The sequence below is a fragment of the Pteropus medius genome, unplaced genomic scaffold (assembly GCF_902729225.1).
Source record: "Pteropus medius unplaced genomic scaffold, Ma_sr-lr_union100, whole genome shotgun sequence".
In the NCBI taxonomy this organism is placed as follows: domain Eukaryota; kingdom Metazoa; phylum Chordata; class Mammalia; order Chiroptera; family Pteropodidae; genus Pteropus; species Pteropus medius.
The window spans coordinates 4,033,032-4,059,416 of NW_024351073.1; the positions used below are offsets into that span (position 1 = coordinate 4,033,032).

General features: G+C 33.2%; 1 protein-coding gene and 1 pseudogene across 3 annotated transcripts in view; both read right to left on the reverse strand.

Moving 5' to 3' along the window:
• The window catches only part of NIPBL (NIPBL cohesin loading factor), a 166,339-nt gene that overhangs the window by 111,345 nt on the left and 28,609 nt on the right, over positions 1-26,385 (reverse strand). The window lies entirely within an intron of this gene.
• LOC120586432 (uncharacterized) lies at positions 22,322-22,440 on the reverse strand (annotated as a pseudogene).

The following is a 26,385-nucleotide window of genomic DNA, read 5'->3' on the forward strand; positions in this document are numbered from 1 at the left end:
GTGTAGCTATATCATAATATATAATATTCAACAGAAAGAAGAATAGTTACATTATTGAGTAAAATTATGAAAAGAAAAAAAAAGTCACCAACAAATAAACTAAGTTGAGATTTAGGGTGTCTCAAAAGCAGTTAATAGAATATGTGTATGTTCATTAAGAAGTAAAATAACTAGTAAAACATTCTATAATCAATTTTCTTCTCCATTCTCATCAATTTATTTCACATGCACTTCTATACAAACCAACTTTAACAAAAATTCATGTCACTTAAAAAGGTCTCAGATGATTTTTTTCCCCAGCTGATTATTAATTGATTTGCTGTGGTCTATGAAGTATGCATCATACACATGATGTATAACAAAATATGCAAAAATATAAGCTGCATCAGGAAAAAAATAATCCCAATTTGGAATGTGCTTATTTAAAATCTTTTTACATAGAAGCCATGGAGGAAATTTCCAAATGCTACTATGAGTTATTTGGGTTCTTACTCTGCCCCAAATTTTCTTTTTCACTTTCTTTTCCACTGCAAAAGAAACAGCCTATCTTCAGCCCCTAATTCAGGTTAAGACTATATCTTATACCATGAGACTATTTCTTATACAATGGCATTAGAACTGCAAAATCGATGGCGATTTTTTTTTCTTTCTAAATGAAATTTAGGTTGTAAAGAACTATAAAATTTATGTTGGTCTCAACTTTTAACCATAATACAGTTAATGATACACAATTAATTTAATCTGCTATATAAAAGAAAACACTTTAGTGAATAGTCCACAAGAGGGCACACTTTCAACTACTGTAAAAATTTTTAATTCACTATTTTTTTACTGGTCCATCAAAGGCTGGCCAGATTCTTATGAATTGATTATTCAATGCCATTAGAAAATAACAGATCCTGAAGTTTGTATTTTTTTGTTGTTGTTGTTTAAACACAAGGAAACTTTCTGGATACACATAAAATTAAGAAAAGCCTGGACACACCAAGACTTCTACATTAATATTAAATTATAAAAGTATGCAATAGTCTTATCAGCCACCTGGGTTCTGTTAGCTATTTAGAGTTTGGCTGCCCTAAGAATCTTTTCCAGAAACTCTGGCTACATTGTTTTTTGATTCTCATATGGGACACAGTCCCTAGGAACAATAAATTCAAGACAACTCAGTAGGAGAACAAAGAGAATATGTTTCAGACACTTTAGAAAATTCTTCCAATCCAACAGGTTAAGATCATTACTTGAAGTACTCAACTGAGAAAGGGTACACATACAAGACATGCAAAAAAAATCATGATTACTTATGTATAATCTGCATTACTAATCCCTTTTCTGCCCTAACCCACAAAAATACCATTCCGGCAACTCTTCTCACTCCTGAACCACCAATTTTCCCTTTTATTAGATCATTCCCATCAGCATATAAACTTCTATATACTGGTACTCCCTCTACTCTCACAAAAACAAACAACACCCTCAAAACCTTACCTTGACCCCTCTATCCCCCTCAAACAACTGCTTAATTCTTCTGCTCCTTTTGACAGCAAAATTCCTTCAGCTGTCTATACTCACCTCTAATTCTTCCACTTTCTTTTGAAACCACACTGTGTTTTTAGTCTCGTCATTCCACTAGATGGATTGCCATGGCTAGTAATGGCATCTACATTGCTAAACGCAATGGGCAAGCCTCAGATTTCATCTGATTTGACCTAGCATTCAACATAGTTGATCACTCTCTCCTATTTGAACAACTGTTTTCCAGAACAACATAGCTGTCTCCTAGTTCTTCCTCATTCTACATGGGCCACTCTTGAATCCTATTTTGGATCCTTCTCATCTTCCTGTCTCCATTCTGATGTTGATCTCATTCAATCTCATGATTTTAAAATAGCGCCTGTATGATGATGACTCCAAAATTTATATCTCCTACTCTGACCTCTCCCCTGTACACTAGACACATATATCCAATATCCAACTGTCTACTTAACATCCCAGTAAGTACAGGTCTAGAGCAGAGGTTGGCAATCTTCCTATTGACTTCTGAGAGTATGATTTATATGCTTTAGATAAAAGTTCTTTATTAAATAAGTACTTTGCAAATATTTTATCCCAGTCTTGTGCTTGTCCTTTCATTCTCTCAACAATGTCTTTTGAAATTCTGATGAAGTTCAATTATCAATTTGTTCTTTTATAGTGGTGGTGGGGTATGCAGAAACTTTCTGGTGTGATGAAAGGATACTGGTTACATAAGTGCACCCATTTTGTCAGAACTGTAAAGCTAAGATTTTTGTTTTCAGTATATGTAATTGCCAAACTCTGAAAAACTGTGAAAGTAATAAAGATAATAACTGAGCAGTGGTTTGGAGAATGGGTGGAGGTATAGGTGAAATTAAAATGACATGTTGATTATTACTGGAGCTGGGTGACGGGTATTAATTAGGGTATTCATAATACTCTTTTGCTTACCTTCCATGTACTTAAAGCTTTCCATAATAAACAGTTTTTTAATTAAAAGAACTTTTTTGTTGCATGCAAGATATCACTGTCTCATACTAAGGTCATCATTAATTAAAGCCCTTTTTTTTTCAGACCTATTCCTGCTAAACCATGTGGTACAGACTGAATGTCTCCCCGACCCCCATTTACATGTTGAAACCTAATCCCCAATGTATAATAGAGGTGGGGGCCCTTGGGAGGTGATTAGGTCACGAGGGTAAAGTCTTCATAAATGGAATTAATGCCTTCATAAAAGAGACTCCAGAGAAGTCCCTTGCCCCTTCCACCATGTGAAGACACAGCAAAAGATGGCAATCTACAAACCAGGAAGTAGGTTCTCATAAGACACTAAATTTGCTGGCACCTTGGTCATGGACATCCCAGCCTCCAGAACTATGAGAAGTAAATTTCTGTTGCTTATAAGCCAACTAGTCTATGGTGTTCTGTTACAGCAGCCCAAATGGACCAAGAACACCATGTTTCCCTTGGGCTCTATTTCTATAATTGGTTTAAAAGCCCACAAAAGAATTAAAAAGAACCAAATATCACCATTAAAAAATATGACTAATGAATCTGAGAAAAGATATTGGATAGCTTTTCAGGGAAGATAAACTTTTTAAAAAGTCAACTTAAACCAGTAACAAAACAGCTCTTTACTAAGGAGCTGAACTTCAAAATTATTTTAAGTAGTTTAAATTGCTGGGAAAGAAGTAATAAACGGAAAGGTGATTTCTGATTTATATTATCTATGGTAATTATTTTATGATTTCCACTGGATCCCACCACTATACCCATTTTATAGAACATAAGTATATAAATGAAGGATGATATAAATTGGAATGTATATTTTTCAAAATTAATAAGCTCACGTTCAATGAACTAATCATCATATACAGGTTTAATAACATCAAATGCCATATCCTCTCTGTATATAGAATGAAAAAAATTTTAGTTCTTTAAATTCTATCATCAGTCCATCTTTCATTAGAACACATGAATTTTTAAATTTTAAGTGGGGTTTCTGGTTAACTTAATCACAGTTACATAAAAGTGAATTTTCTATGAAACACAGATTATTAAAAAGAAAATATAATGGCACTTACAGCCTGAGGTAGAAGGTTAATGGAAATACAGAATCAAATGACTTTGTGTTATAAAAAATCTCCAAGATGCTATTAAACAGCAAAAACATCCAAATGAGCTCTTTAGTTAAATCTTAAACTCTCTTAAAACAGTGTTTTTACTGTATTCTTTCTTCATTTTGTTTCTTGGTTTGCAAAGTCTTGGGATCTTAACCAGACATTGATTTTCTGTGACCAGAATATATGATAACTGATTGATTTTAAAGGTATCTAAAAGAAATGAATGATTAGGAAGAGAAACTTTTTCTCATTTTACAGGGGACTTTTATTGTTATTTAAGAAATCTAAGTAAAATGTGGGGAGGAGGGTGCAGAAAAGAGGAATGTAAAGATAGGTTTTTTGAGTAATGTTTTAACACAATTAACTATTACACATAAACACAAACATGGAAATAAAATACTTTCAATTTCATCAGAACAGTGAATTACCTGGATCTGAGGAAATAGTTTAGCTTCTCCTTACTAGTACCTGATAATCAATAAGGGATAATACTTAGCACCTATATGCCTGGAATTGTTCTAAGGAATTTACATATTTAATTTCATATTAATTTATATTTTGTTCATTTAATTCATTTAATCCTTATCCTATTAAATAGATACTACTATTATCTTCATTTTAAGATAATAAAAACAGGCATTTGAAAGTTATGTAACTTGCCCAAGTTCTGATCCCAGATTCCCTGCTCTTAATATTCGGAGTTCTAAATGAAAAGAGCAGGGCCCTCTGAGAGGAAAAAAAATGATGTTTAAGTTTCTGTTAGAGGGGGAACAGTTACAGAATGTTTCATTAAGGAACTCTCATGAGTAAGAGGCAAAAGAAGAAGAAGAAATGGACACAGGAATGATAAGCATATTCAAATCCCTAAAGGACAGAGCCTAGCACAAACTAAAAGATTAAGTGGCTGGTACATAATGATGGACTGATAAAAGATTGGGAAAAAAAGGTACATACTTGCAGATCATACTTAACACAAAAGGCCAGGTCAAGAGGCTTTTGATTTCAATTCACACCACTTAAAAGAAGTCTACTGGCCATTTACATATATATCTTTGTTACTGAACATGGCAAACTGGAGTTGCTTAATTTTGAATCTATTTCTCCCTTTTCACACAGATTGTATATACTCCTTAAAAATATTAATGAACTAAAATAACTGCATTTACTGACTTAGGCATAGCTTTCAAATACTAGAAGGAATAGTGGTGTGTCACAAAAAAAGTATGAAAATAACTGCCTTAGAATAAACTTTCACACAACTTAGATGGATCTCAAGGAAATTATACTTAGTGAAAAATGGCAATCTCAAAAGGCTACATACTGTATGATTCCATTTATATAACATTCTTCTTGAAATACCACCATTATAGAGATGAAAGACAGATCAGTGGTTACCAGGGGTTAGAAATGGGGAGTGCAGGTGTGTGGCTATGAAGTGATAGTACAAGGGAATGGTGCCTGTGGTGATAAAACAGTTCTGTATGTTGAGTGTGGCTGGTAGTTACACGTAGCTATAGATGATGAAACTTCATAGAAACACACAGAAACAGAGTGCATACAAAGCTGGCTAAAACAGAATAAATTCTTGGATTGTATAAATGTCCTTTTCCTGGTTTTGAAACAGTAGTAGAATTACAAACCTTTGGGGAAGGCTAGGTTAAGTGTGCACCTGATTTACCTACACTTTTTCCCTCAACCTTTTATAAATCAACAATTATCTTAAAAAATATATATTTAAAAGGCAATTATAGTCTGTGTGTTCTGTACGGTACCTAGTTCATTTGCATGACAAGTTTTTATTAATGAATGAAGTTAAAAGTTCAGACTAGCTGATTTAGAAATTATAGAGCAATTTATAGGCAGAAAGTTTTTTCTTAAATTATTACTTTTAAAACTTTAAAAAGTTATATAAAAATTTAAAATTTTTTAGAAGTTTTTTGAAGGTTACAGACATTTTTTCAAGGCAGTTTTTAAAGTTATTTTTAAAGTTTTTTTTTCCAAAGGTTTTAAATTTTTAAACATTTCTTGGGTTGAGGAGTTAACTTTTGATTTTGATATTTCAAACTTACCAAAAAAGTTACAGTTACACAAAACTGCCATACAAGTATAAGAAACTGCCATAACTTTACCTGGATTCATCCATTTTTTACATCTTGTCCCTTCTGCTTTAACATTCACATTTACAATTGCTCCTTCCCCCACTGCACTCTGTGTGTGTGTGCACGCACAACTCCCCAAACTGTGTGAGAATAACTTGGAGATACCATGGTCCATTCCTGTAAATACTTTAGTATAGTGTTCTTAAGAACATTCTCTTAAACACAAAATCAGGAAATTTAACACTTATAAAATAATATTTAATTCCCGATCCTTATTTTATCAATTGTCCCAACAATATCCTTTTGTAGCTATTTTTTTTCTTGTTTCAGGAACCAATCCAGGATCATATATATTGCATTTAGTTGTCATGCCTCTTTAGTTTTCTTGAATCTAGACTACTTCCTTAGACTTTCTATTTGTTGACTTTGGTATCTTTTAGGAGCATCTTTTGTAGAATCCATCAATTTGGGTTTATCTGATGTTATGATTAGATTCAGGTGATGCCTTTTTGATAGGAATACCACAGAAATAAATGTGGTGCGTTATATCAGGAAGCATCTGATATCAGTCTTTTGTAGTACTGGTGATATTAACTTTAATCGTTTGATTAAGGTGATCAAGAAGCATCTGATATCAGTCTTTTTGTAATACCGGTGATATTAACTTTAATCATTTGATTAAGGTGGTTTGGGCAATGTTCTCCACTGAAAAGTTACTGTTTGTAGTAGGTAATTTGTAGAGAGATACTTTAACACTATGTAAATATGTCTGATCCCATTGAACTTTCACTCTTTAATTTTAACAGAAAATTTAATAATTTTCTATTCATCTGTCATATTTATTAGTTGGCATTCTACTGTAACAGCATTTCCCTTCTTCCTCATTCATTCGTTCATTCATTCATACCAGTATGGCCTCAAAGATTTCTTTTTTATTCAATGGGTTACAATCTATTATTATTATCATTTACTTCAATGCTCAAATTATCCCAGATTTGGACAGAGGCAACTCCTTCAGGCTGACTTCTATGTTACATTCTATCATTCTTTAAGCGATTTCTTACTTTCCAGTGCAATAAGATGTTCCAACCTCATCTCATACGTTCCCTACCCCAGGAGTGGAAATCAGCCTTCAAGGAAGAGCTCTGGTTCTGTTTAGTAGAGAACAATATTTAGACACAGTGCCCACTGTGCTCTCTGTTACTAGTATATAATTGTAGGACACATATTTTGAAAAGAAAATAAAGTGAAAATGAAGCAAGGATATAAAGTGAAAAATAGAGAATCAAGAGAAAATAAGTATGTGAAGCATGGGTCCCAAAATAATAGAAACGTGAAAAATAATTTGTAAATTCCAGAATCATACTATTTCATGTTGAAAAATATCTCAGGGCTAATACAGATAAAGTTTCCTGTTTTACAGATAAGAAAACCAAGACCTAGAGAGGTTAGGTATCTTGATTGAGGTCACAGAATCAATTATTAGCCAAAGTCAGCAAATTCTCAATTCAAGTTAACCAAGTTCCATTCTTATACTATTTATTCAATCAGCATTTATTGAGTGCCTATAATGTGCAATGAATTGTTGTGGCTAGGGGGATACAGCAGTGAACAAAACAAACAATCCCTATGTCCTCTTAGAGGTTAGATCGAGTAATCAAATTGATCCAATTTTCCACATAATAAGATGCTTCACTTCATCAGTCTATAGGGAAATGCATATCACCACCACAATGAGATACCCCTACATTAAAAAAATTAAAAAACAAAAAAACAAAAAACTAATCATTTCAACTGTTGGAATGAGAGCATGATAAACAAGATCTCTCATACAATGCTGGTTGAGTATACAAATTTTGTACAACTGCTTTGGATAATCGATATTATCTGCTAAAGGTGATTACCCTAATGCCCTGCAATTTCACTCCCAGGTATCTACCCAATAAAAAACTCAGTGGGTTAAAACAATAGTCTCTAAATGTCCTCCTGGAACCAGTGCACCAGGCTGAACGTGTTGGTCTCTTGGGAGAAGGCAGAAGCACAAAAGTACAAGCCCATTCCTGCAAATGTTTTTCAAGCCTTGGGTCATGTCACACCCACTAATTCCAATGGTCAAAGCATGTCATGTCCAAACACAAAGTCATGGGGAAGGAAAATATTCTCAGCCTCCTTAGGAATGGAAGGAAGTACACAGTGCCTGGGAAAGGACTTGGATACAAGGAAGGGCAAAGAAGTGGGGTTACCAATGCAATGGGAGCTGGCATTTTAACAAACCCTCCAGATGATTCTGATGTATGCTAAACTTTGAAAACCTCTAAGCTCCACAGATCTCTGGGCCTCACCCCCAGAGTTTCTCATTCAGTAGGTCTTGAGTAGTATCCAAAGATGTGGTGAATCTAATTTAAAGTTTTTTTGAGATGATGCTAATGCTACCAATCTAGGGGCCACACTGGTAAGTACTGAGCTAGAAGACAGGGAGAGGATCCTGAGAAAAATGTCACCTGCAGTAAATTTTAAAAGCTTGGTAGAGATTGCTAGATGAAGAATGGGAAAGGTGTTCTGGGCAGTGGGAAAAAGCAGGTGCAAATCTAGAAAGATGTGAATCTTTGTTACAGGTTTAAGAAATTTCAAGTACTTCAGGATGTCTAGAAAGGTGTAGACGCTGAGAAGGTTAAACAGGCAGAAGCCAGATCATGAAAAACTTTTTGTGTTAAGGCGTTCAAATATGGCTGAATGCTACAGGAGGTCATAGAAGGATTTTATGTTGAGAAAATAATATGAACAGATCCTGGTATTAGAACATGTTCTATGCCAGCACTGTGGAAGAGTACAAGGCACCAGACTATTGGTGGGAAGAACAATAAGGTAGGAAAAATGAGACCCTGACCCAAGACAGGGCAGGTAACAGTAAGAAAGAGATAGATATACAGAGATAAAAGAGATAAACATGGTGCCAACTTGGATGGAAGAGTAAGTGAGAGGGAAACAACCAGGACAACTTTCAGGTTCTGGCTTGGACAACTAAAGTTATAATATACACACAGATGCATTCATAAACGTACATATCACCTCCTGCTTAACTCCAAAAGGTTTGAGGCAGTTTATAGTAAGAATATATAGGATAAAAAAATAAATAGGTGAAGGAAATCAGGCAAAGGATACATTTGGATAAAGAAAACAAAAATGGCACAAAGAAAAGCACATTATATTGCTCTCCAAAACTCCAAGAGCTGACCCTCAAATGTGGCTTAAGCCTTCTCGTTAGCAAGCAAGGCAAAGAAGAAAACACAGTGTCTGTAAAATAAAAGCGAATCAGTTGTTCAGGAGAAGTACAGCTTTTCTGATATATGTAATCTGAGAGATATTTAACCAGTGAGTGCTCACAAAGAAGATTCTGGATGATATAATGGAGAAAGTCATTGAAAGCATCCCTAAAAAACCAAAAATCTGTTTTGGGTCACTTTTCTTTCTTTTAAAAAAATCCCATCCTAAATGCATGATTCAATAAAAGCAAATCTACAAGGGGCCAAAATAATGCAATCCAAGCACACAGATTTCTTATGGTATAGTTTAATCTAAGAGTAAAGTTTAAAATATTCAGAGGAATGGAAAGAGTGCCATCCATTAGGCACTCCTCCATTAACACATTTTCTCAAAACTGGGCTTTTGAAAAACTGAGATGCCCAGGGTACATGACTGAATGCAAACATTTGGTATTACAAGAGCAGAAATATATGTTTTATAAATTATTAATCAAGCAAGGAAAACGGAAAGAAGATAATTTTATGAAGTTTAAGAATCCTACCCCAAATATGTTCCATTTCTACACAGGAATCGTAGGCAGGTCAGAATCTTCTTCAAAAAAGCCTGATTCTGTGCCTGGAAGCACATCAAAATATTGTCTGTATTTTTAGTTTTCTATATAGAATATACAATTCTTCTATAATGGCTGCCACAGGAGTTTCAATAAATGTTTAATATTTTTTGAATTGAAGGAAAAAGTCTATTCTGTTCTAACATATGGATGAGTGGATCATAATTCCAAATTTCAAAACCATTGCAACTAACTATAGATAAATACTTCATATTACAATTTTCAGAATCAGAAAGCCTAAAAGTTGATAAAACCACTTACTGTACGCAATATGCTTTGTATTGCCTGTATTGTTTAACACACCAAAAATTCTCCTTTACAGAAAAGACTATGCACAAATAAATTTCCTAGGCTGCCTAACTTCAAGCAGTATGCAGCCTGTACTCTGGGAGAACACAGAGAAGGAGAAAGGCATTTTTACCTACTACGTGCCAGCTATATGCCAGGCACTGTGCTAGTTGCTTTACATTCTTCTTCTCTCCATCCCCAGTTTTTTCATTTAATCTTCATAATAACCCAATGAATAAGTCTCATTATCTTCATTTTAAAGATGGGAAGAGAACAAACTTAAATGAATTGCCCAAAGTATAATTAGTTAAGATGTAGAATCGGATTCAAAATTAATTTGTCATCATTCAGATACATGTTACAAAATGGCTCTTAAACATAAAAAAACCTCAACCTCACTCTTAATATGAGAAATGTGAATTAAAACTACAGTGAGAGAGTAAGCTTTTGAATTCTTGCCAACCCAATAAACGAGACATGTTAAGACACTGTTGTTGAGGCTGTGAAAAAACAGCGCTTTCATTCATCACTGGTTAGAATGCAAAATGGGTTGAATTTAGCAATACCTAACAAAATTATATATGTATTTACATAAACTTTTGACCCAGTAATCCCACTTCTAGGAATTTACCCTCCATAAATATGTAGAACATATGTACAATGTTATTCATTATAGCATGATATACGGTCTTGGAATACAAGGGGGAAAAGTCTTCAAAGACAAAGAAACCATCAACTGTTTCACTTACTACTAAAATCTGAGAACTAACCACTAGACTTGGCAACATGAAAACCACTGATGACCCCGAAGATGCCAATTTTAAAAGTAATGGAACGTAGGCTTCAGAAAGAATGGGAGAAGAGGAAGATAGTGAATATGGACAACTGCAAAGGGGAGCTCAGAATTTGGGCAATTGTAGGTGGGTCAAGAGAACAGTTTTTCAATTAAAATGGGAGAAATACCATTATGTTTGTATGCCAATGAAAACAAATAATCAAGTGGAGAGAAAAAAATATTAATGATACAGGAGAGAGGAGAGAATTACAGGAGTGATATCTGAGTATGTGAGGAAGTAAGACTCTAGTGAACAGGTGGAAGGACTGGCTTTAGGAACCTGGACAATTCATCTATAGTAACAGAAGGGTAAGTACAGTATCTACAGGTAAAGAGATTGGTGGGTAGATAGGTAAACATATGCAATGCCAGGCACTTGGGAAAACTCTCTTCTAATTGCTTCAATATTCTACTGTCATAGGAAGTTCATCAACTAAAATTAAAGATGAAAAAGGAGATACTGGAGGTTTTGAGGAGAAGGGATAAAATATGAACAGTCATCTAGGAGAGGGGAGAAGTATGAACAGTCATCTAGAAAAAAAGGAGCATGAAAAGATCAAATAAGTATGGTACAACTGCGGGGAGCATTAAGGGAGTACACTGTCATTATTTTAAGGTGAGACCAGTCATCATAGTATTATTATTTTTCTCCAGTCTCATTCAACTGCAAGATTTAACCATGGCTGCAGTTTTGTCAAGACGAACAGGGGCAAAGGAACTAAAGACCTACGCAAGGAAGTGATTATGACTGATCTTTGAATATAAGGTGAAAGGAGAGAATAAGGATAACGGGGTGAAGAAATCAGTATCACAACATTCCATACGTGTTGTAAATAAGTCATTCTTTCTTGTAACAATGGAATCCTTTGGCTTCTGTAACTCTGTCTGCTCTCTTGTACCTTACTGATTGACTCTTCACTGATTCCACTTTCTCCAATGGTTTATTATATTACATCATTTCTCAAATCTATATACTTGGCTCTATATATACTTTCTCCAAAATTCATTTATTGTCATGGCTTCTAAAGATCTGTATGGCTTCGTTAAGTGAGAATTCATTCGTGAGTCTTCATTGGTGCTACAAACTCTTATAGGACCAATGTGTCAATATGCCTGACATTCAACAACCATTTCCCTCAAAGTGTTAGCCACTCAAATAACCTCCCGTAATCTTATAATTTCTATCATTGTTCTCATTCATTAATAATCCAAACTCTCAGGTTATGAATTTTTTAAAAAAATCTTTTATCATCTTCATTAGTCAATTCCTTTCCTGTTCTACTGCTCTAATCCTAGTTTTTAAAAATCTCATGATAAGTACCTAGATTATAATTATCTAGATTGTAATTACCAATTAACTAATCTTTTAACTTTAGTACTTCTCTACTTTCAGCTGTCTTTCATATAACGATGCAATTAATTTATGGCTCCTAAATTTACACAGCTTTTACTTCTTGAAATCAGGTTAAATTCTCACCTGTCTAGGACCAAAGCCCAGAAATGAAAAACATCCCTACTACTATCTGATCAGATGTCAGCCAACAATTGGTGAATAAATTCTGAATAATCACTATGCAAATGTATCAAATTAAATATTACAATTCCCATAAACACTTCTGATCAAATGGAATCACAGAATTTTAGAGGTAGAAGAAAATTTAGAGTTAACTAGTAACTTGACTATTTTACATAAAAAACAGGGATGCTGCATATTTATTATTATTTATCATAGCTCCAAAATGGAAATGATCAAAAAGTATTTCAACTAGTGAAAGAACAAAATATGGTATTATCAATATTATGAATTAACATTCAGCAATAAAAAAGAACAAAATACACATACATGCTATGTCATGAATGAACCTCAAAAACAGTATGCCTAGTGAAAGAAGCTAGATGCAAAAGACTACATGTAGTATGCTTCCTTTAAGATGTAATGTCCTCCAAAATTTATAGAAACAAAAAGTGGAGCAGCAGTTTCCTGAGTCAGGGCGAGGGGTGTGGGAGTTGAGAGCTGACCACAAATAAGCTTGAGGGATATTATGGGAGTGAGGGAAAAGCTCTAAAACTGGATTGTGTTGATGGCTGCACAATTCTATAAATTTACTAAAAAACACTGAATTGTATACTTATAATAAGTAAATTTTATATTATGTAAATTATACCTCAATAGTTGTGAAAATGCAATTAGTGGTATTACCTTCCTTTAGCTAGCTATAAACATTTTCCACAGTTCGATATTTTTTCTTAAAAAAGAGTCATACATAATAAACTTATTGTACATATTAGTCATATACTAACAATTTCTAGGAATTTAAATACAAACACAATGAATTGGTGGTATTAATTAGCGCTAACCTGCACTTGACTAAAATTTCTTGTGAGGAATAAGGAAAGCAATTATGTAATTTAAGCAAGCTCATATACTGTCACCTGCATGTAGTTAAAGACTCTTTCACTTACCCTAGGATTGCAGTTATATTCAACGTATTACCTTGTTTTGAACAGAATCACTGATATATAAGAGTAGGAAGGCAACTTATAATCTAGTCCAATTCCTTTGCTTTACATGAGAAGAAGCAAAGAGATGAAATGACACGTACAAGAGCACACTTTCAAAGTTAACTGCAAAGCTTCCCAGTCTTCCCCAGTCTCCTGACTTTCCTGCTCTTTCTATGCATTGACTACGATTTTGTTGAAAGAAAAAAATGGTCAAAGATTGTTAAAATAATGGGAAATACTCAGGCAACAGCTAAGTAGATGATTACTTTTTCATTCTGTGAACAAATCTCTTGTAATCTCAAATTGCTGGTTCCTTTCATATTCTACAAAAAAGAGAAAGAAACTTTAGAGCCTTTTACACATTTATTATCTCATTTGGTACTCAAAACATCCTCATAGTTGGAGAAATTGAGGTTCAAAATAATCAACTTGCCGTAGTTAGAAAGCCAGAATTTAAAAAACTAAATTTATCTTATTTTAAAGCCCATGCCCATTTTCCACATTTTTAGACACATTAAAAAATGATCTCCAAAGCAATTCCTTTCAATAAATATGGTTTGTGCTTACATCTCCAATGTATAAAAAAATGTTTACTAAAAGTCACAAAATAGACATTTTAAAAGGATAAGATAAAAAAATAAATGTCTAGAGGCTCTAATTTGCTTTGCACAATGAGTTAAATTATCTTGGACAACCCCAGTCCCACCTTACTGCATCTTTTCCAGTACACATATACCAATCTGGAAATCACTATCTGAAGTACTACTGTGTTTTTCCAGAATTCAATACCATTTTCAAATTTTCTTCTGTTCTTGACACTTTACTCTCATTTAAAAGCTTTAATTACTGTATTTCTAATCTCATTGGTTCCTCTATTAAAGTTGTATTTTTCTATTTTCACTCTTCTATTTCTAGGCTCTTAAAATTGGAAATGTATCCACTTAAAATCTCTAACAGTCCACCAATAAACCTGGACATTCTTACTTAAAATCAGAGTTTTTAAATGACTATGAAGAAACTGTACAAAGAATTGAAAACTGTAATGTTTCTGACAGACTGAATGTTGTCTATCAACAGGTTTAGAGTGCTTAGGTACAGGAAAAAAACCTGTGTAAGAAAAAAGAAGATATTTCCATAATACTAACACTGGCTTTTTAATTAAAGGAGCAAATAATCTCTGAACCTCACAGAAAGTATAAAATCTGTGTTTGAGCTAAATAAAAATCATTGAGACAACTGTTGATCAGTGTGATATGAAACCAGGAAGGTAGCAATCAGGTTTTAGTACATGCCACATTAGAATTCAATGATTCTATAATATGCTTCATTAGAAGTGTGCTGTAAAATATTTCTATCTAGCTTAAAATGCTCAAATATATCTGGCTTTGGATTACCTTTTACCAATATGAAGTGCAATTCAATATACAGTAAAATCTTGCTTCTCTAATTCAGCTTTTGCTGTCCAATTCCTTCCAGATGTTAGAATCTTTCTCCTACCTAATCAAATTTGTTCTTACAAATTGATGTATAGTCACTTCACTGTAAATTAGTCTTTCCTAAATTGTTTAATCTAAGATTCCTCTTTCCCAACCAATTATAATCCTTTTGGGGTGGTACTGCCCCTATTAAGAATGCATGTTCTAAAATATTTTTCACAAAATTTAATTTTAGAAAGTTACAAGTTTTTTAAAAACTTGACAAAATGAAGACAAAGCATATGTTTCTATTGCCCAAGAGAGTCTATCCTCCTGAATGAATTCCTGTAGTATTTTTAAAACATGAAAGAGAAAAAAGCAAAGTTGGAAAGAACTGGAGTTGGTCAGGATAAAGATCCAAAAAAAAATTGGAATCTGCGAAGGACTTAGTGATCATAGTAATCACCTGGTCTAACTTCACACAGAATTTGACTATAAACTCTTGTAGACATGGAAAGCTCAAGACAACTATAGTTAAAAAAAAAAAAAAAAAAAGGAAGAAAGGAAGTGGGGAAAAAAAGAAGGAAAGGAAAGGAAAGTAGGGAGGGGAAAGAAGAAGGGAGGCAGGGAAGAAAGGAGGAAAGAAGAATGGAAAAAGAAAGAATGCAAGACACTGCTGGGAAGTTCTTAAAAACCAAAACCATCGATTTTTAGATGCCTCTCCCTAACTGGCCTAACCAGCAGATTCCAACAATATTATTTCTGTTTGTACTATAGTTATCTCTACAGCAGACAGGAAATAGTATTGTTAACAATGTAGTTTTAATCTATTCCTGATAATTTTTATTTGGGTTATTACTATATATACAATTATCAGACATCTCCACAGAGCTCTTCATTGGCAGCTCTAATTACAACAGTGCCAAAGTGATCATCTTGGTCTACTTTATCTTTAAATCTGAGTTTTTCTTCTAAAACTAATTTGTTTGTGTAATCTCATGCTACCTCTATATTAACGTACACTTCTATTTTTGCATTTACACCTCACTGTAATTATTTATGAAATATGTTAAATTATGAACTGCTTGATGGCACAGATATTATCATTTATCTTTATATTTCCAGTGCCTATCACAATACACCAGTTTTACATACTGAATGTTATGCTTAACTGTTGGCCTGCTAAGCACTTTGCTGTATATATAAAATGCACAACCAAACTGACTTCAAAAAAGATTTTTCTAATCTTCTATCAATATAGAATTATCTAATCAAGAAGAGCTCTTTTCCTTATCTAATCAAGAAGAGCTCTTTTCCTTGTGCTATCTAAGCAATGCTTAGAGCTCCTAATGCCTGAGGTATATAGATGAACTCATATATTAAAGTAGGGGTTGCAAACTCAAACACACAGTGACCATGAAGTCATTCTAAAAAATTAAAGCAAAGATAGATATATAAAACAAGGAAGTGACAATTTGGAAACTGAATGCCAAAGCAGCATCTCTACTTGATTGTAGCCACTGGGAATTCAGGTCATGTGGCTAGATCTTTAAGTGCTCAAGAGAGGCTATCAACCCTTCTTCCTCCTCTTTTTTCCCCCTTCCCCCCTTTTTTAAATATGCGCTCCTGTATTAAATCTTGGCCACTTTCATTCTGTCATTCATCCATTCATTTTTAAACACTGTATGGGCCAAGGAAAGCATCTGCAGGATAGATTTGGCTTGTAGGGCATCAGTTTATGACCTCTAAAAAAGTATGTAACCTCTTTGACTGATAATGACAAATCATTTGGTTTGGTTCAAAGAATCTGAACATTACTTTGGTTTTTAAATTTATTTCTTGTCTCCTTCCTCAGGCTCATAGGCATACAATCCTTTCAATCTTTCAATCTGATGCAACCATATTGGCTTTCTTTTAGTTCTAGAAAGTCTCCTACCTGCTTCATTGCCTTTATAAATAAACCTTCAGCTTGAAAAGCTATCCACTTCCTCAATCCCTTCCCCTATCCTTCATGCTGTTTAATTCCTACACTGGGAAGCATTCATGATCTCATCAAGACTAGATTATGTTCTCTGTTAAACATATTTTCAAGTACTCTGTGCTCTTCCCCAAAAGCACTTGTCAAAACTATAATGAAATAACCATTTTTGTAACTAGTTGTTTTATAATTCCTTCCTTCCCTGAGCACTGAGTCCTAAGAAAGAGGGCAGAAAATGGGCATATCTTGTATATTACTGTATTCTGATCAAGCATGGCATGTGACAGATATTGGTAAATGTTTGATGAAGGAAAGAATAAAAGGGTTATTTTTCACCAGCACATAAAAAGAAACGAAATTAAGTAAAAGTTAGCAAAATCTGAACTTTTGCCCTGAGATCAAAAGAGATTTTCACTTTACAAAAAACTATGTTCTTTATTTGAACTTTGTATGTATCTCTCAACTGAGCTTGTTAACTACTCTATTCGATGACTCTAATCTTCCTATTGTGTCTACTAGATCTCTATACACATAACAAACACAGATGCACAATAATTGTATTTTGCCAAGCTGTCTTTACATTTCATTTTTTTGGCTTTATATTTAGCTATTTGTTGGGTTTATAAAAGTTTTTGCCTGTTATATTTGCTTGACAAACTTTCCTTATATTTATCAATTTGCCCAATGCCTCTCTTTATCTGATGATTTAGTATTTTAAGTATGATCTTGTCTGGCATTAATACTGTCATTCCTGTGTTCTTTTTTAACTTTCTTTTATACTCTTAGCCCAACTCATTATTTTCATCTCCTCAAACACTTTATTTCTTTACTTTCCCTTGGTGATTTTCCTGTCTCAAGGATTTTAAGCATCATATATGCTGGTGAGGATGCAGAACAACAGGAACTCTTTCATTGCCAGTAGGAATACAAAATGGTACAGACATGTTGAAAGACAGTTTGGCAATTTCTTACAAAACTAAACATACTCTTACTATATGATCTGGCAATCACACTCCTTGGTATTTATCCCCAAAAGCTGAAAACTTATGTCCATACAAAAACCTGCACACGATGTTTATAGGAACTTTATTCATAACTGCCAAAACTTGGAAGCAAACAAGATATCCTCCCATAGGCAAATGGATAAACTATGGTGTATCCAGACAATGAAATATTTATTTAGCACTAAAAAGAAATGAACTATCAAAGCTATGAAAAGACACAGAGGTACCTTCAATGTATACTATGAAGTGAACAAAGCCAATTTGAAAAGGCTACATAAGGTAGGATTCCAAATATAAGACATTCTGGAAAAGGCAAAATTGTGGAGTAAATAAAAAGGTCAGTGGTTGTCAGGGGTGGAAAGAGCGGGGAAGAGATGAATAGACAAAGCACGGAAAAATTTTAGGGCAGTGAAAATACTCTGTATGGTATTATAATAATGTATGTGTATCATCATACATTTTGTTTAGAATGTACAATCCATTGACTGTATACCACCAAGAGTGAACCCTAAGGTAAACTATGGACTTTGGGTGATTATGATGTGTCAATATAGGTTCATCCTTGGTAAAAACTGTACTATTCTGGGGAGTGCTTTTGATAACAAGGCTATACGTGTGTGTGTGGGGCTACCAGGAGGTATATGGCAAATCTTTGTACCTTCATCTCAATTTTGTTGTAAACCTAAAACTGCTCTATGAAAGAGCTTTTAAAAGATTGCTTGATTTCACAACCAAATATGGGATTTAAAAATGTCTTCTACATTAGTGAATGTGTGAGGATGAAGACCAAAGAATACAAATGGAATACATATAAAGTCAATTAACTCTTTTGAGGTTATTTTCTTTATTTGCAAAATAGAGATAATTCCCACAATCTTATATGGTCACTGAGGATTAGACACAAGGTACACAAAACACCTTGCACTATGTATGGTATGGTGGTAGACAGAGGTGGTAGTAAGAACAGCTTTAAAACTGTTATTATTATTATTAGAAAAAAGTAAAAAAAAATGACTTATATAAAAAAGTAAAAAAATATATAAGACCAATAAAATGATAAAAAAAGAGTAATAAGGCAACCAAATTAATTTAATTTTAATCTAAAAAATCAACTCTTATTGGCAAAACTTAGTACTAAAAAGTCAGCAAAGATGCATTTCACAAGTATTCAAAAGTGGCAAGGTGTTTGTGGAATGAGCCAAAGGAATTAAGTCATGCGAGATGTTTATTCTCATAGGAAGGTAAGGCTAAGGAGATGAGGAAGCTACTGAAGTAACTAAATCATCAACGAATTAGATTTAGAAATGAGTATGAGAACGAGGAGACAATACTCATAAGTTATACCTAGCAAAATAAGCAAAGCAGGAGATTAAAATGAATTTATGACCTAGAAATCTGAGAGACAGAGTATGGAATACTGTGTTCCTGGTCCATTTGGACAGAAAAAGAAAAGCAGGAAAATTGAGTAGAATATAGGAAAATGAACAGATGACAGGAAACAAAAGTTATGTAGGATGTTATGTACGCTCTTAGCTCAACCTTAAGCAGAAATAGCCTTCAAACAACATAGAATACTGGCAAGAACAGAGGTTTTAAATACAATTCTACCGCTTACTAGAGGACAAGTTTGGGTGATTTTTATTTAGCCTCTTTAAAGGTATCCTCAAATATAAAGTGAGGATAATAGTACCTTGACCCAATTAAAAATTAAATGAGACAATGTGTGTAAAATCAACGTGGAAGACACTCAATAAATAACCATTATTAATAGGCTTGAACTACATCATAATACAGTAGAAAAGTGTTTTAAAATATTAATATCAGTATTATTAGTAAATAGCACCATCCAGTGAATACCTTCTAGATGCCAGGCATTTGCTAGTTTACTTTATATAAATGTTAATCTTCACTAGATTCTTACCAGATAGATATTAACCTAAATAACTGTTTAATACCACTATGAAACATTTTCCTGTAAAAAATGTAATTATTGTCTCAACCTGGTGATATTAAGAATATAAAACATGAAATTACAATAAAGATACTGGTAGAATGAAGTAAACATTCAAAGAAAAAAGCCTTTGGCAGAAGGCCCGGGAAATATCATAGAAAACTGAAGCAAAATGAAAACATCTGGGGTGGCGATGGGAAATGAAAACCTTGTAAGAGAATATGAGAGATGAGAGTCTAAGAAAAAACCTATTTCATGTATCAGCTAGAATGAAGATTTTCTGTTATTGTTAATAAGTGTTATGTACATTACTAGATGCTTTATATTTATGTTACCATTTAATTTTCATAGCAATCTTGCAACACAGGTTTATTCATTCATCAAGAATTTATTGATTTGGATATGAGCACACAACAGAGTATACAGATGTTGCATTATAAAGTTGTGCACCTGAAATTTATATAATGTTATTAATCAATGTTACTCCAATAACTTTAATATAAAAACCTGAGTACCTACCAAGTGCCAGACATTGTGAATACAACTGTATACAAGACAATAGCGTCCCTATCCTAACCAGCTTACAGGCTATTACAGAAAGTGGACCTCTTTCAAAGAGGTTAAGCAATGTGCCTAAATTTACATAGCTAGTAAGGAACAGAGTTAAGATACGGACTCAAATCTAAAACCCATGCTCTTAACCGCTATACTTATTGCCTCAACACAATTAAAAAATAAATCCATAATGCTGACAAACTATATGAAATTATATGCCATCTCCTCAAGAAACATAAAAAACAATCACGTTACTTAAATATTTATCAAAAATTTATAAATAATTTTATTAAATTTTAATTCAATAATATTCTGTGCTAACTGCAAATGTAATATTTAAAAGATTAAAAATCTGAATATTAGTTCAGGAGAAAAATAGCTGTTACCCAAAGTTAACAACTATATTCATAGAGTTCCATATTATTTGATCTAGTTTTATTAATCACTTAGGCAATCACATTACAAATCAAGAGCTAAAGATGAAACAATAATGGATCTTTGTGGAAAGCAAAAATGTGAGCAAATTATAACAATGCCACCTATAGGACAATTAGTAGAATGCAGACAATCAACTTGGAACTTGGAAACATAATTCTTAATAACCTTCATTAGAAATTTATAGAACAGAAATTAATCATAAATAAAAACATTCAAAACTGGATCTTACTCTACACATTATAAGACTAAAAACTGACTGGACTCACTTTGTAAGTCTTCTTATGTACTACTATATTTGAAGTTTCTACAAATAGTAGTGAACACTTTCACACTTTCACACATACCAACTAGTATTAGCTGGGTCTTATCATTTATTAATATATATCTTCTTATACTCACATTCAAGCCAAACGGTTGGTATCTAATACAAACTTTACACAGAAAGCCAAAACAGGTTAAGACTAAATTAGGTTATAAGTAATCTTTCATGCCTGCAGAAAAAGCTTCTCTTTGGATATGAATTTTACAAGTATTTATCAGAATACCTAAGTTGTAAGGTAATATAAACAATATTGTATGTTTAAAGTCACAGAAAAAAAAAGAATATGAAAGTGAGAAATTCATCATTTTTTTAAAAGGATCTTGATAAGTAGCTTTTAATAAAAACTATTTACCAAAAAAATTAAAGATTACCCTAGTTACTAAATTTAGAGGTATCAAGAAATATAATGCCCTCAACTTACTCATGAAGGGGAAAAAACCCATAAAATTTCTATCTCAGAGAATAGCATCAGTGGCCCACAGAAACCAGCTTTAACTGGTACAATTACAAATCCTTTTAAAATGTATTTTTCTTTAACTCTGTCTATAGAGATATCACTGGAAAGTACCACATTCAAAAGTGGTAGAAAATCTGCCTGCTCTATCATCACTCACACTTTAAAATTCCCTTTTATCAAAGGTAAAGAAAGGTAAACCAATTTCAAAAGCTTTGCTTATTGACATTTCATCTTCTCAACAAAATTGCCATTGTACATAAAATTATCAAGCTGAGGCATAACAACCCTATCAGATAAATCAGCTATTATATATATAGGTAAAATGAACCTCAGAGAGGCGTTACCTAACTTCATAAAATAAAGAAATAGGAAAGTCAAATCCAAGACTTTCTGGAATAAAACCTAATAAGAGTTTACATTACTGTGTAGTAATACCAAATATCACAGTCGAAAGTCCAGAGTGAACCCAGAGAACTTAGAAGTGTGCTTGATACTTCCCACAGTTTACACTAGGTTAAAAGTATAATACTCGCTAATGGCCAAAGGAAAATCAAACTCAAGTTTTGTTTCACACATAGCTCTCAAGGATTCAAAAATTTCTAAGAATATATACCCAAATTGGGTAATCTCCAAAATAAGATTTAACCTGTACTATGAACAGCATGATTTTCCTTATTCAAAAATCAAACTAACAGATAAGTTTAGGTAAAAGACAAGAGTACAGAAATTATAATAAAGACCTAAGTTCTAAGAAATGGGTCAAAATCCAAGGTCATTATATAAAAAACGAGGGGATAGAAACTGGTAATATATTTAAAGAACCATATTGAGGAAAACATTCTATTTCAACAATAAAAGAGTAATCATTTGTTTCCCTTTATTAATTAAAATTTATCAAAAACAACGTAAGATTAAACAAAAAGTTTTTGAGCAGTAATCAATTCTGTACTGGTTATATTCATTTTTAACGCCTATAGCACCTGGTCTTCCTAGGATGTCTCCCATCCAAGCACTAACCAGGCCCGGCCCTGCTTAGCTTCCGAGATCAGATGAGATCGCCCATGTTCAGGGTGGCATGGCCATAGCTGGTCATATTCATTTTAGAAAGTTGGCATTTTCACTAAAGTAGCTTTATAAGCTACAGGATTTTACTCTGTGGTATAAACTAATTCTTTACTTAACTGAAGGCAAATTAAAATTGTGGTAACTGTTTTTTTGTGAGGCTACGAAATTGGAAAAGGAGTGACAATATGGATTTATCTTGGTAAGTTCCCAAGTCCTAAATCATCACTTTTGATTCTGACTTTGCAAGAACATAAAGAAAATGAATGCTCAGTAGAAGAATGACTATTTTTATGGAATGGCAAGAAGTCAGGTACAGCACTACAAGATAGTTCCAGGTGAAGAGAGTACTTTTTACTTTGCTTTGGTATTTTAACAGGATGAATGTCATCAGACTATTATGGTCCTAATGGTAATTTTGCTACAGTTTTAAGATTTTGCCTAGATTTTCACATCTCTCACTTCGTTTTCAAAATAGTATTTGAACCAGAAGCAATACTTACTTATGGAAATATCAGTAATGATATTTTACAGGAAATGAAATCTTACGTTTCAAGGGGCATATAATTCACTTTAGGCTCAAGGTAAAAATGTGATATGGGATGAATTTCTCTTGGTGGATTTGAAGGGGTTGGAGAGGCACTTAAAAATTGGCTAAGAGTATATCATTTGGTATTCAGGAAAGAATAAGATAAACTGTAAGTTTTTAAAAGATGAGATAAACCTGAACCATGGTAAAATGTAATTTATAGGCCCTGAATGACAAGATCAAAATAGGAAGAGCAACAGATAATTTCAGAGCAGTCAAAGCCAAAAACTGGAGTAGCGAGCAAAGCGACTATGGTGGCATATAGAGAAGAGGCTGGGGAATACACTGAGTCTAGGTATGACTTAAACATCTTCAAAGTTTGATTTTAACATTATAGTTAAACTTTATGATTAAACTATGATTTAAGCTTTTTCAAAAGTTGCTAAAAATAGTTAAAATATTTTATGATGAGAGAATAAGCTCAGGCAGTCTGAAAAAAGTGCAAGAACTTAGCAACAACAAAGATGTAAAGTCCCAGGCACAGATTAAAGATGTCAATGAACAAGGCAGGCATGCTACTGAGATGAGGAGTGTGGTGGTGGTGATGGTGGTGGTGATGGTGGTGGTGGTGGTGCGTGGCAATGAGCAACATTTTTCTTTGCTGAACATAATTAGAAAAGGAGTCCATTTAAATAGCCACTAGTAGCGAAGAACATAATACAGGTCATGTACCATGTAATGATGGGGGCTATGTTCTGAAAAATGTGTTGTCGTGCGAACATCACAGAGTGTTCTTAACACATACCTAAAATGATATAGCCTACTGCACACCTAAGCTCTAATGGTAAATCACCATAGCATATGCAATCTGTCATTGACCGAGATGTTGTTATGCAGCACACAGCTGTGTGCTGTGTCCATTTTTTGAAAAAGATATGAAAGTCTTGTAATTACCATTTGAGAACACTGTTTCCTGCTCTACATTAATGTGTTCTTTATCGTAAAAAAGAATATCAGTCAATAGTTTCTCAAGTTAAGCCAAATAAAAAATTAAAGCATCAACTCTAAAGTTATACAGTCAAATGTAAAAAGCTGAGAATCACACATGTCCTAAAACAATTTGCTCAATACTCATTCAAGGTCTACTTGTATGATTTCACCATATCTCAGTATCATCTATGTACCATTATTTATTTAATGTTTTCCTTTAAAATGGCTATTTGTTGCAATGCTTGGACAAATTGATAAAATGCTTATAACAAGTGTTTCTCAAGTGACACAAACTTAAATGCCCTTCAAGTTTTGCCATTATCGATTCATGCCTTCTTAGTCTTTGAAAACATTTGCATCTGTGCCATTTGAGAAGGTTTTTCTTTAACTTCTCCTTTTCCCCATGAAATTAGGAGTATAGTGTGCAACAGTCACATTTTTATGATATTTGTATCCCCTAACCCTCCCCCTAAAAAGCTACCTGATATAATAGCTAAAAAATGATGAGAGCCTGTATCTCGGAAATGGCAAAATACTATTAACATTAAATATACAAAAGAAACTTTACTGAGTTTCAAATGTAGCAATCCACTTTACCCAAAGTTTCACAATTAGTAAGTAGAAAAACTGAGATTTTAAACCAGGAAAGCTGGCTTCAGGGTCCAAGTCATTAACCACTACAGTATATTGCCTCCCTGTCACAATTCATTTTAGAATTTATAAGATAAACTAGAATATCTGAGAATAAGATTTAAAAAATAATTTTAGAAGATATCCAAGATAGTTCTGTTAATGTCTGTATTTGGCTTAGTACTATAGCGTTGATAGCTACAGACATTTTTTTGTGTGGTACTTAAAAATTCTATTCTTGTTAATACTGCAATGAATTAGAACCTGTATTTCAAAGTCATCAGAGACTTTTTCATCATGAATATTGTTCAACTGCTATGTTAGAAATAAAGTTGAGATTCTCTGCTTACGAAAACAAATGTACTTCAAATGAAAATAGCTTGTTTCCTAGGCAAGTACTTGCCACATAAAAGACTTTGCCTACTAAATCAAAAGCTCCTTTCCTATTGCAATAAGCACTGTAAACTTCATCACAGGATATATTCAAAATCATGCTTTTCAAATAAGGGTGAAAATAAAGTTTGCAGAAGCATATGGTGAGACAAGAGAAATAAAGATAATGCAAGATATAAATATATCAATGTGATTCTGACAACTGACATATGGAATGACTGCCTTTTAATCTGAAGTTATAGCTGTCTTTTTACTTTACCCTTTTAGTGTTAAAATGCTCCCTCCGTGACATAAAAGATGGTAACCTTATATTAAAATTTAACTGACTAATCTGATTAAATTCATTTAAAAAACAAAATGCTCTAAAAATTGTGGGACGTAATTGTGCCCACGATCTTTAGAGCTTTTAGTGAAACACTGGTATTAAATACCATAGCATTTCAACACAAAAATGAAGAGATGGTTTTACTCTGGCCAAGTGCTTACTGGTATTGCTGAAAGTTTCAGAGAAAGTTGTCAGTTTAATCCCAACTACAGCAATAATTTAGTAAATAACTGAAAACAGGAGTCATCTTCCAACTTAACAGAAAAACAAATTCAAACATCTAAGTGAACTTGTAATAAAGAAAACTTCTAGAAGACAATTATCTACATTTATTAGAAAACTTCATATTTGCAGAAAATATACTGACAAGAGAAATTTCACTACCTTTCCTTTTCTTCAGGAAATAGGTGGTTTGGGGGAAGAAGAAAGGAAAATTACCACAAATGAAATGACGGTGACAATTCATTTGCAATAACTGAATGCAGTCATTCCACATATATTATTCCACGGGAGATAATGATGTGGTAAAGAAATGGATATCAGATGCATTTCCTTTTAGTCTGTGTGCTATGATGAAATATGATTTCACTGACTTATAAGCTAACAGATAGATCCTTAGGGAATATGATACAAATACAAAGAATTTCTGTTGTGTTCAGTTAGCATCACTTCCACAAAAGATAAAGGCAGCTCTAGAGATCCTTAGGCATGTGTCAGCACATATTACTATGTGATAAGTTTTATATCATTCTTTTTATGTCAAAACAAAGATCAGAAAACACTTAAATGAGAATGATGAATAGAAGTGGCTATTTTTTAAAAAATCCTCTTTGGACTATAATTGAACAAAAGTTAAAGAAAGTTAATGAGCTAATAAACTCTTTCACGCTTGTAAGCCTTTGCATATTGTTAATATTAAAATGTTAATTCTCTCCCTCTGTACAGCTATGATGTAGTTTCAGTTTTTTTTTCATAAAGCTATTGTTTTTGAGAACAAATCTCCCTTCAAGAATTACTGGGGGAAAAAAGACTATTGAACCTGCACTGACCTTGGAACTTTATCTAAAAGCTTTTGGCTTATAATTTACCTAATTCGATAAAAA